This window comes from Amblyraja radiata, chromosome 9, assembly GCF_010909765.2.
Source record: "Amblyraja radiata isolate CabotCenter1 chromosome 9, sAmbRad1.1.pri, whole genome shotgun sequence".
Taxonomy (NCBI): Eukaryota; Metazoa; Chordata; class Chondrichthyes; order Rajiformes; family Rajidae; genus Amblyraja; species Amblyraja radiata.
Window position 1 is genome coordinate 5,840,826 of NC_045964.1, and position 9,156 is coordinate 5,849,981.

Below are 9,156 nucleotides of genomic sequence, written 5' to 3' on the forward strand. Positions count from 1 at the left end.
TCACCCAGAGTTATGAATCTGTGGAATTCTCTGCCACAGAAGGCAGTGGAGGCCAATTCACTGGATGTTTTCAAGAGAGAGTTCGATTTAGCCCCAAGGTGGGGGTGGGAGATTGCAACCTTCACGTGGTCCACCCTGTTTCGACGAATGCAATCAACCTGGCGTGCACAATCAAATAAGATCAAATAGAACAAGTTGTCCCACAACTTTAGGCTGTGCACGTCCATACACAAGAAGAAGAAGCCCCAAGGCCAGTGATCGCTCAGCCCCCCCCCCCACTTTCAAAAACACTCTGCGGCCCCTGATCAGTACGGGTGTCAGGGGTTATGGGGAGAGGGTAAGAGAATGGGGTTGAGGGGGAAGAGATAGATCAGCCATGAATGAATGGCGGAGTAGACTCGATGGGTCGAATTGCCTAATTCCGCTCCTATCACATGAACATTCTTCAAGGGTTGTTTATATGTTTGCCTGATGTTAGTGCCACGTTTCTCTCCATTGGAAGCTGTTTTTGGGTTGAGAAATTAAATTACAATTAAAACACAAAATACTTGTGCTATAAGCGCTCAACAAAGAAAGCCAAGACCAAAGTCAAAGTATACCAACTTATGCTGAGGACAATAACTAACTCCATACGCAATAGTAAACTATCTACATATTAACAAGCATGTAAAAACTGATGGTGTAGATGCAAGTATATCATTGGGGTTATCAGGTAGGCACCTCCCTTCACTGGTGTTCCGTTGTTAGGCCCACCACACCTCGGGAAGACTCAACAGTTAATTCTAGTGTCCCAGAACCAACCCCCCTCACTACCTGCTCTCACCACCTATGTTACCAATATCTACTAAATAAAATAAACTACAAAAGATTAATTCACTCAAACAAATGCTGTACACCGGGCATCACGGTGGGGCAGCGGTAGAGTCGCTGCCTTGCAGCGTCGCAGACCCGGGTTTGATCCCGACTACGGGTGCTGTCTGTACGGAGTTTGTACGTTCTCCCCGTGACCTGCGTGGGTTTTCTCCGCGATCTTCGGTTTCCTCCCACACTCAAAAGACGTACAGGTTTGTAGGTTAATTGGCTTGGTATAAATGTAAAAATTGTCCCTAGTGGATGTAGGATAGTGTTAATGTGCGGGGGTGGCTGGTCGGTGCGGACTCGGTGGGCCGAAGGGCCTGTTTCCGCCTTGTATCTCCTAACTAAACCTAAACACTTGCATCCTGTCTTTCACTTCTCCTGACCTATCATTAAACTCTAAACGCTACAAATATCAACCTTGTCTAAAACCGGGATTAGCTTCACCATCAGAAGCTGTGTTTGGATTGAGAAACATAGAAACATAGAAAATAGGTGCAGGAGTAGGCCATTCGGCCCTTCGAGCCTGCACCGCCATTCAATATGATCATGGCTGATCATCCAACTCAGTCCCTGCCTTCTCTCCATACCCCCTGATCCCTTTAGCCACAAGGGCCACATCTAACTCCCTCTTAAATATAGCCAATGAACTGGCCTCAACTACCTTCTGTGGCAGAGAATTCCACAGATTCATCACTCTCTGTGTAAATTTTCTCATCTCTGTCCTAAAAGATTTCCCCCTTATCCTTAAACTGTGACCCCTTGTTCCGGACTTCCCCAACATCGGGAATAATCTTCCTGCATCTAGAAAGTGATTGTCGCCTTGTTCCACAGGTTGTGCAGATTGCGGGGTAAATAGATTTAAGAATAAATGTGAGGAAAAAAATAGGAGGTGTTTTTCAGAGAAGGTTATGAAACTATTCAGTGTGTCACCAGAATTTAGCATTGAAACATGATATGAAGTTGGTTGTTTGAATAGTTGAAGGGGTCTGGGAATATGCAAAGTGTTAAAATAAGCAAAGACAGGTCGGGCTGCATTTTTGCATCAGAATTCTGTGTAATACTTTATCTAAGAAAACATGAATGACAGAGTTCTCATGGAAATGACTTTTTTAACACAATGACTCATGATGCCAAAAAAACAACTTCAGTTACCGTGCTGTGTTCTATAAAGTGCGTGTATGTCTGAGTTGCAACATATCATTTAATTTTTTTTAAAACAAAGGAATTTAAAAGTGGTGACAAACATGATGCCACGGGTGGTTGAGTCATAATAGGCAGCTGTCTCAGCGACTGACACGGACAGCAATGTCTCTGCTTGTAGCTCTCCTTTCATGGTAAACTGTTCCTAATGAGGCAGGCGCTGATGAGTGGTCAGCCCAGCCCTCAGTCATCAGGTTCACTTGTGTTTCCTGCCTGGTAGCTCCTTGCCTTGTCAGAGTGAGCGAGTGAGTGAGTGGGTGGGTGTGTGTTGGTGAGTGGGTGAGTGGGTGAGTGAGTGGGTGTGTGTTGGTGAGTGGGTTGAATGGAGTGAAGGTATTGGTGAGTGAGTGGGTGAAGTGGGTGAGTTGAGTGAGTATGAGTTGTGTTGGTGGGTGAGTGAGTTGGTGAGTGTTTGTTTGATTGGGTGAGTGGGTGAGTGAGTGGGTGAGTGTGTGGGTGAGTGGGTGAGTGAGTGGGGGAGTGAGTGAGTGGTGGGTGTGTGTGGTGAGTGGGTGAATGGTGAAGGGAGGGGGTAGGGGTGGGTGAATGTGTGAGTGGGGGAGTGAGTGACGGGGTGTGTGTGGAGGGAGAGGGGTGGAGTGAGTGAGTGAGGGGGTGAGGGGGGAGTGAGGAGGAGTGAGTGAGTGGGTGGGGGGTGAGTGAGTGGGTGAGTGGGGGGTGAGGAGTGGTGGGTGAGTGGGTGAGTGAGTGGTGTGACGTGGGGGTGGTGGGGTGAGTGGTGGATGTGTGGGTGGAGTGGAGGAGGTGTGGGTGCGTGGGTGTGTGTGTGTGGCGTGGGTGGGTGCGTGCGTGGGGGTGCGTGAGTGCGTGGGTGCGTGAGTGCGTGTGTGGGTGTGGGTGCGTGGGTGCGTGTGGTGGGTGAGGGAGTGGGTGAGTGAGTGGGGTGAGTGAGGGAGCTGATGGAGTGCGGGAAGTGGGGAGTGTGTGGGTTAGTGTGTGGGATGTGTGTGGTGAGTGGAGTGAGGTGGAGTTGGTGAGTGAGAGAGGGGGTGAGTTGAGTGAGTGTTCGGGGGTGAGTGAGTGGAGTCGAGGTGAGTGAGAGAGGGGGTGATCGTGAGTGAGTGTCGATGAGGTGACTTGAGTGGGTGAGTGAGTGAGAGAGGGGGTGAGTGAGTGAGTGGGTGAGTGAGTGGGTGAGTGAGGGAGAGAGGGGGTGAGTGAGTGAGTGGGTGAGTGAGTGAGAGAGGGGGTGAGTGAGTGAGTGGGTGGGTGAGTGAGAGAGGGGGTGAGTGAGTGAGTGGGTGGGTGAGTGAGTGAGTGGGCGTGTTTGAGTGAATGAAGTCCTTTGCCCCGTGTGTGAGCCTGCCCTATCCTGCATGGTGGAGCCCAGCCCTCTCTGCGGGATAGGTGTGTAGGTTAATTGGCTTGGTATAAATGTAAATTGTCCCTAGTGTGTGTAGAATAATAATAATAATAATGGATGGGATTTATATAGCGCCTTTCTAATACTCAAAGCGCTTTACATCGCATTATTCATTCACTCCTCAGTCACACTCGGTGGTGGTAAGCTACTTCTGTAGCCACAGCTGCCCTGGGGCAGACTGACGGAAGCGTGGCTGCCAATCTGCGCCTACGGCCCCTCCGACCACCACCAATCACTCACACACATTCACACACAGGCAAAGGTGTGAATGTGTCTGTTTCCATGCTGTATTACGCTATGACATCTGCGACATGACATGAGTTTGGAGAACAGGCAGCTGATAATGTCAATCCTTGCACAACGATGACTTGATGGCTTCGGACCTTCAGTCACAGAACCAGGCCAGAATTGGCCAGCTGTATCACCTCCTACTGGACCTTCAGTGCATGGCAGGCTGCTCTGCCGGTCATTCAGCGGCTTGCTGGCTGGATGGTCACCAGCCTCTCTGGGATATTCATTGCATTCCCTTTGGGAGACAGCAGCAGCAACAAGCTCTGGTTCTGCAGCTGGTGTTGCCATGGGACAAGGAGTGATAGACCAACTGCACCACATGCCCCAGCAACGACTCTCAACCTTTGCCAGAATGTAGGTATTCCTCTCCCTTGATGTTCCAGTAGTCCATGTCCGCATGCAGAAGATCAGGATCTCAGTCAGCATGGGCAAGTTGGGCCGAACAACCTGTTTCTGTGCTGTGGGGCTCTGGAGCTCACCAGTGCCAGCCAATGGCATGTTGGCCTTCATAACAAGAGGAGTTGAGTATAGGAGCAAAGAGGTCCTTCTGCAGTTGTACAGAGCCCTAGTGAGACCACACCTGCAGTATTGTGTGCAGTTTTGGTCCCCTAATTTGAGGAAGGACATTCTTGCTATTGAGGGAGTGCAGCGTAGGTTCACAAGGTTAATTCCCGGGATGGCGGGACTGTCATATGCTGAGAGAATGGAGCAGCTGGGCTTCTACACTCTGGAGTTTAGAAGGATGAGAGGGGATCTTATTGAAACATATAAGATTATTAAAGGTTTGGACACGCTAGAGGCAGGAAACATGTTCCCGATGTTGGGGGAGTCCAGAACCAGGGACCACAGTTTAAGAACAAGGGGTAAGCCATTTAGAACGGAAATGAGGAAACACTTTTTCTCACAGAGAGTTGTGAGTCTGTGGAATTCTCTGCCTCGGAGGGCGATGGAGGCCAGTTCTCTGGATACTTTCAAGCGAGAGCTAGGTAGAGCTCTTAAAGACAGCAGAGTCAAGGGATATGAGAAGAAGGCAGGAACGGGGTACTGATTGGGGATGATCAGCCATGATCACATTGAATGGCGGTGCTGGCTCGAAGGGCTGAATGGCCTCCTCCTGCACCTATTGTCTATTGTCCATCATCTTCTCCGTGGAGTGTCACCTTGTCGTGGTGGAGAAGCTTGTGTGGTCCTGAGAGCGATGCCGTCTGGAGCTATGCTCCTGGTAGGGCCACCCATGGCGGTATGGTCGAGGGGGAGGTCTCTGACAAAGAGCAATCCAACCAAGACCTCAACGGTGGAACAGGCGGAGGACGATGGCTGACCTTAGTGGAGCGTCACAACGGCTGGGAAGGCGGATGAAGGCTGCAGCAGAAAAGGGTCTCCGGTCGTCCTGGACTCCATGCCACTGGATCTGTTTCAAGGTGGCTGTCTGTGCACCAGTCTCCCCACGTTAAACAAAGTCACGCACAGGCGTCCTCCATATGGGGAATAGCACCCTGGAGACACCCATGGTCAGCCACGACCGAAGGGGGCCTAACACATTGTCCATTGTCTAACTGGATCAGTCGGAGATTGCCACGTGTTTCTGCAACAGGGATATGTGTATTTGTGAGTATATTGCAATGTGTCCAAATTATATTAGAGCTTCCGCAACGGCAACTTCTCCCGCCCGAATCGAGGGTTTGAATCAGCCCGGAGCAGGGCCTTACATCGCCCGGCGCGGCTTAAACGCTCGCGGGACTTACCATCGCCCGCCGGGGACTTTAACATCGGGAGCCCTGGTCCAACGTTGCAGTTGGACTGCTGGACCGCGGGAGAAGAACAACGGGAAGCGATAAGACTTTTGCCTTCCATCACAGTGAGGAGGTGTTGGAGATTCACTGTGATGGATGTTCGTGTAAATCGTGTTAAGTGAGTGTCTTGGTCTTTTTTTTTTGCTGTTATGACTGCAGGAACAAGATTTCGTTCAAACCTTGCTTGTAATGACAATAAAGGGCAATTGAATTGATTGAATTGAATTGAATATCCATACCCCTTCTGTATGGTGTGAGTGGAGTATAAGTAAATGTGTGATGGAGTGTCACAGGAGAATGTGAATTAATGGTGGAGATAGTTGTTGGTCGAGTGATGGGGCTAAATATAAATCTAGCCTCGTGCGCAGATCCATGGGTCTGCGTGAGGTTAGATTTATTATTACAGAGAGTTTGGGAGTTTGTTGGTGTCTTTTCTAAACCCTTGGCCGGGCCTGGCAGGTCATGACTACTTTTCCACTGTTGAATCCACACTCTTGGAGCCCAGACTCCAGAGTCACCCTGTCAAGAACCCGGTCTCACTGGATCTTCTTCTGCAGTTGTATAGGGCTCTGGTGAGACCACATCTGGAGCATTGTGTACAGTTTTGGTCTCTTAATTTGAGGAAGGACATCCTTGTGATTGAGGCAGTGCAGCGTAGGTTCACGAGATTGATCCCTGGGATGGCCGGACTGTCATATGAGGAAAGATTGAAAAGACTAGGCTTGTATTCACTGGAGTTTAGAAGGATGAGGGGGTATCTCATAGAAATATAGAAAATTATTTTAAAAAAGGACTGGACAAACTAGATGCAGGAAAAATGTTCCCAATGTTGGGCGAGTCCAGAACCAGGGGCCACAGTCTTAGAATAAAGGGGAGGCTGTTTAAGACCGAGGTGAGAAAAAACTTTTTCACCCAGAGAGTTGTGAATTTGTGGAATTCCCTGCCACAGAGGGCAGTGGAGGCCAAACCACTGGATGGATTTAAGAGAGAGTTAGATAGAGCTCTAGGGGCTAGTGGAATCAAGGGATATGGGGAGAAGGCAGGCACGGGTTATTGATTGGGGACGATCAGCCATGATCACAATGAATGGCGGTGTTGGTTCGAAGGGCCGAATGGCCTTCTCCTGCACCTATTTTCTATGTTTTTATGTTTCTATGACCCAGGAGCAGAGCAGACGTTGCTCAGAGCAGAGGTGAGAATCATCTGCCCATCTCACTGCCATTCTTAAGGGATTGGACAGGCCACCGTAGATGCAGGAAAAATGTTTCCTATGTTGGGGGAGTCCAGAACCAGAACATGAACAGAACCACAGTTTAAGAATAAGGGGTAGGCCATTTAGGACTGAGGTGAGGGAAAACCTTTCCACCCAGAGAGTTGAGAATCTGTGGAATTCTCTGCCACTGAAGGCAGTGGAGGCCAATTCACTGGATGTTTTCAAAAGAGAGTTACAGTTAGCTCTTGGGGCTAGCAAAATCAAGGGATATGGGGAAAAAACAGGAAAGAGGTTCTGATTTTAGATGAACAGCCATGATCATATTGAATGGCGGTGCTGGCTCGATGGGCTAAACGGCCTACTCCTGCACCTATTTTCTATGTTTCTATGCTTGAATATCTGGCAATAAAACTCGACCACTTGAAAACATCCAGTGAATTGGCCTCCACTGCCTTCTGTGACGGAGAATTCCACAGATTCAGCTCATTTAAGATTTAGCTCATAGGGCTAACTGAATCAAGGGATATATGGGGAGAAAGCAGGAATGGGATACTGATTTTAGGTGATCAGCCATGATCATATTGAATGGCGGTGCTGGCTCGATGGGCCGTATGGCCTACTCCTGCACCAATTTTCTACGTTTCTATGTGGCATGTGCGACACACATTCCCCATCAGCGACACACATTCCAGTGAACGCTCCTTCTTTGAGAAGTCACTCTCTCTGGTCGCTGAAGACAGACACAAAATGCTGGAGTAACTCAGCGGGACGAGTCAGCATCTCTGGAGAGAAGGTGGCGTGTCGAGACCCTGAGTTACTCCAGCATTTTGTGTCTATCTTCGGTGTGAACCAGCAACATCCTAGTTCCTTCCTAGTGATTCACAGGTCTTTAAAATGATGAGAGGGATAGACAGAGTTGACGTGGATAAAATTTTTCCATTGAGAGTAGGGAAGATTCAAACAAGAGGACATGATTTGAGAATTAAGGGACAGACGTTTAGGGGTAACATGAGGGGGAACTTCTTTACTCAGAGAGTGGTAGCTGTGTGGAATGAGCTTCCAGTGGAAGTGGTGGAGGCAGGTTCGATTTTATCATTTAAAAATAAATTGGATAGGTATATGGATGGGAAATGAATGGAGGGTTATGTTCTGAGTGCAGGTAGATGGGACTAGTTGAGAGTAAGTGTTCGGCACGGACTAGAAGGGCCGAGATGGCCTGTTTCCGTGCTGTAATTGTTATATGGTTATATGGTAATGGCACTGTCTGAACAAGTGCCGATGCAATAAGCTGTGCGGCAGGGGGCTGGCTGGATTGTGTTACCAAGGCGATGAGGTGGGGGTATGGATTTGGTGGGATGAATATTGGAATGATCAGAACATTGTGGGTTAAATCGTAAATCATGGTGACAGCACAGTTTTCAATGCACTGTGCAGTTTCTCCCCCTCTCTATGTAAAGGGTTGTGTGTGTGTGTGTGTGCGCTTCCTACTGATATAGAAGTGTCTCTAATGGGAGGCAGTTGCAAAAATAAGTTGACAAATTTGCCAAAGTTGCCAAAGTAGCTTTGCCTTGGGTTCTTTTCCATTGCTAATGGAATCTCATGTAGATAGGGTGGTAAAGAAAGCTTATGGTGTGCTGGCCTTTATAAATCAGAGCATTGAGTATAGAATGGCTCTCTGGACTACACGTCTTCCCACCCTGCCCCCTGTAAAGACTCCATCCTGTAAAGACACCCTGCCCCCTGTAAAGACTCCATCCCCTACTCCCAATTCCTCCGCCTACGCTGCATCTGTTCCCAGGATGAGACGTTCCACACCAGGGCATCGGAAATGTCCTCGCTCTTCAGGGAACGGGGATTCCCCTCCTCCACCATAGATGAGGCTCGTACCAGGGTCTCTTCCATACCCCGCAACACTGCTCTCTCTCCCCATCCCCGCACTCGCAACAAGGGCAGAGTCCCCCTAGTCCTCACCTTTCACCCCACCAGCCGGCAAATACAACAAATAATCCTCCGCCATTTCCACCACCTCCAACGTGACCCCACCACTCGCCACATCTTCCCATCTCCCCCCATGTCTGCCTTCCGCAAAGACCGCTCCCTCCGCAACTCCCTTGTCAATTCTTCCCTTCCCTCCCGTACCACCCCCTCCCCGGGCACTTTCCGTTGCAACCGCAAGAAATGCAACACCTGTCCCTTCACCTCCCCCCTCGACTCCATTCAAGGACCCAAGCAGTCGTTCCAGGTGCGACAAAGGTTCACCTGTATCTCCTCCAACCTCATCTACTGCATCCGCTGCTCTAGATGTCAGCTGATTTACATCGGTGAGACCAAGCGGAGGTTGGGCGATCGTTTCGCCGAACACCTCCGCTCAGTCCGCAATAACCTACCTGAACTCCCGGTGGCTCAGCACTTCAACT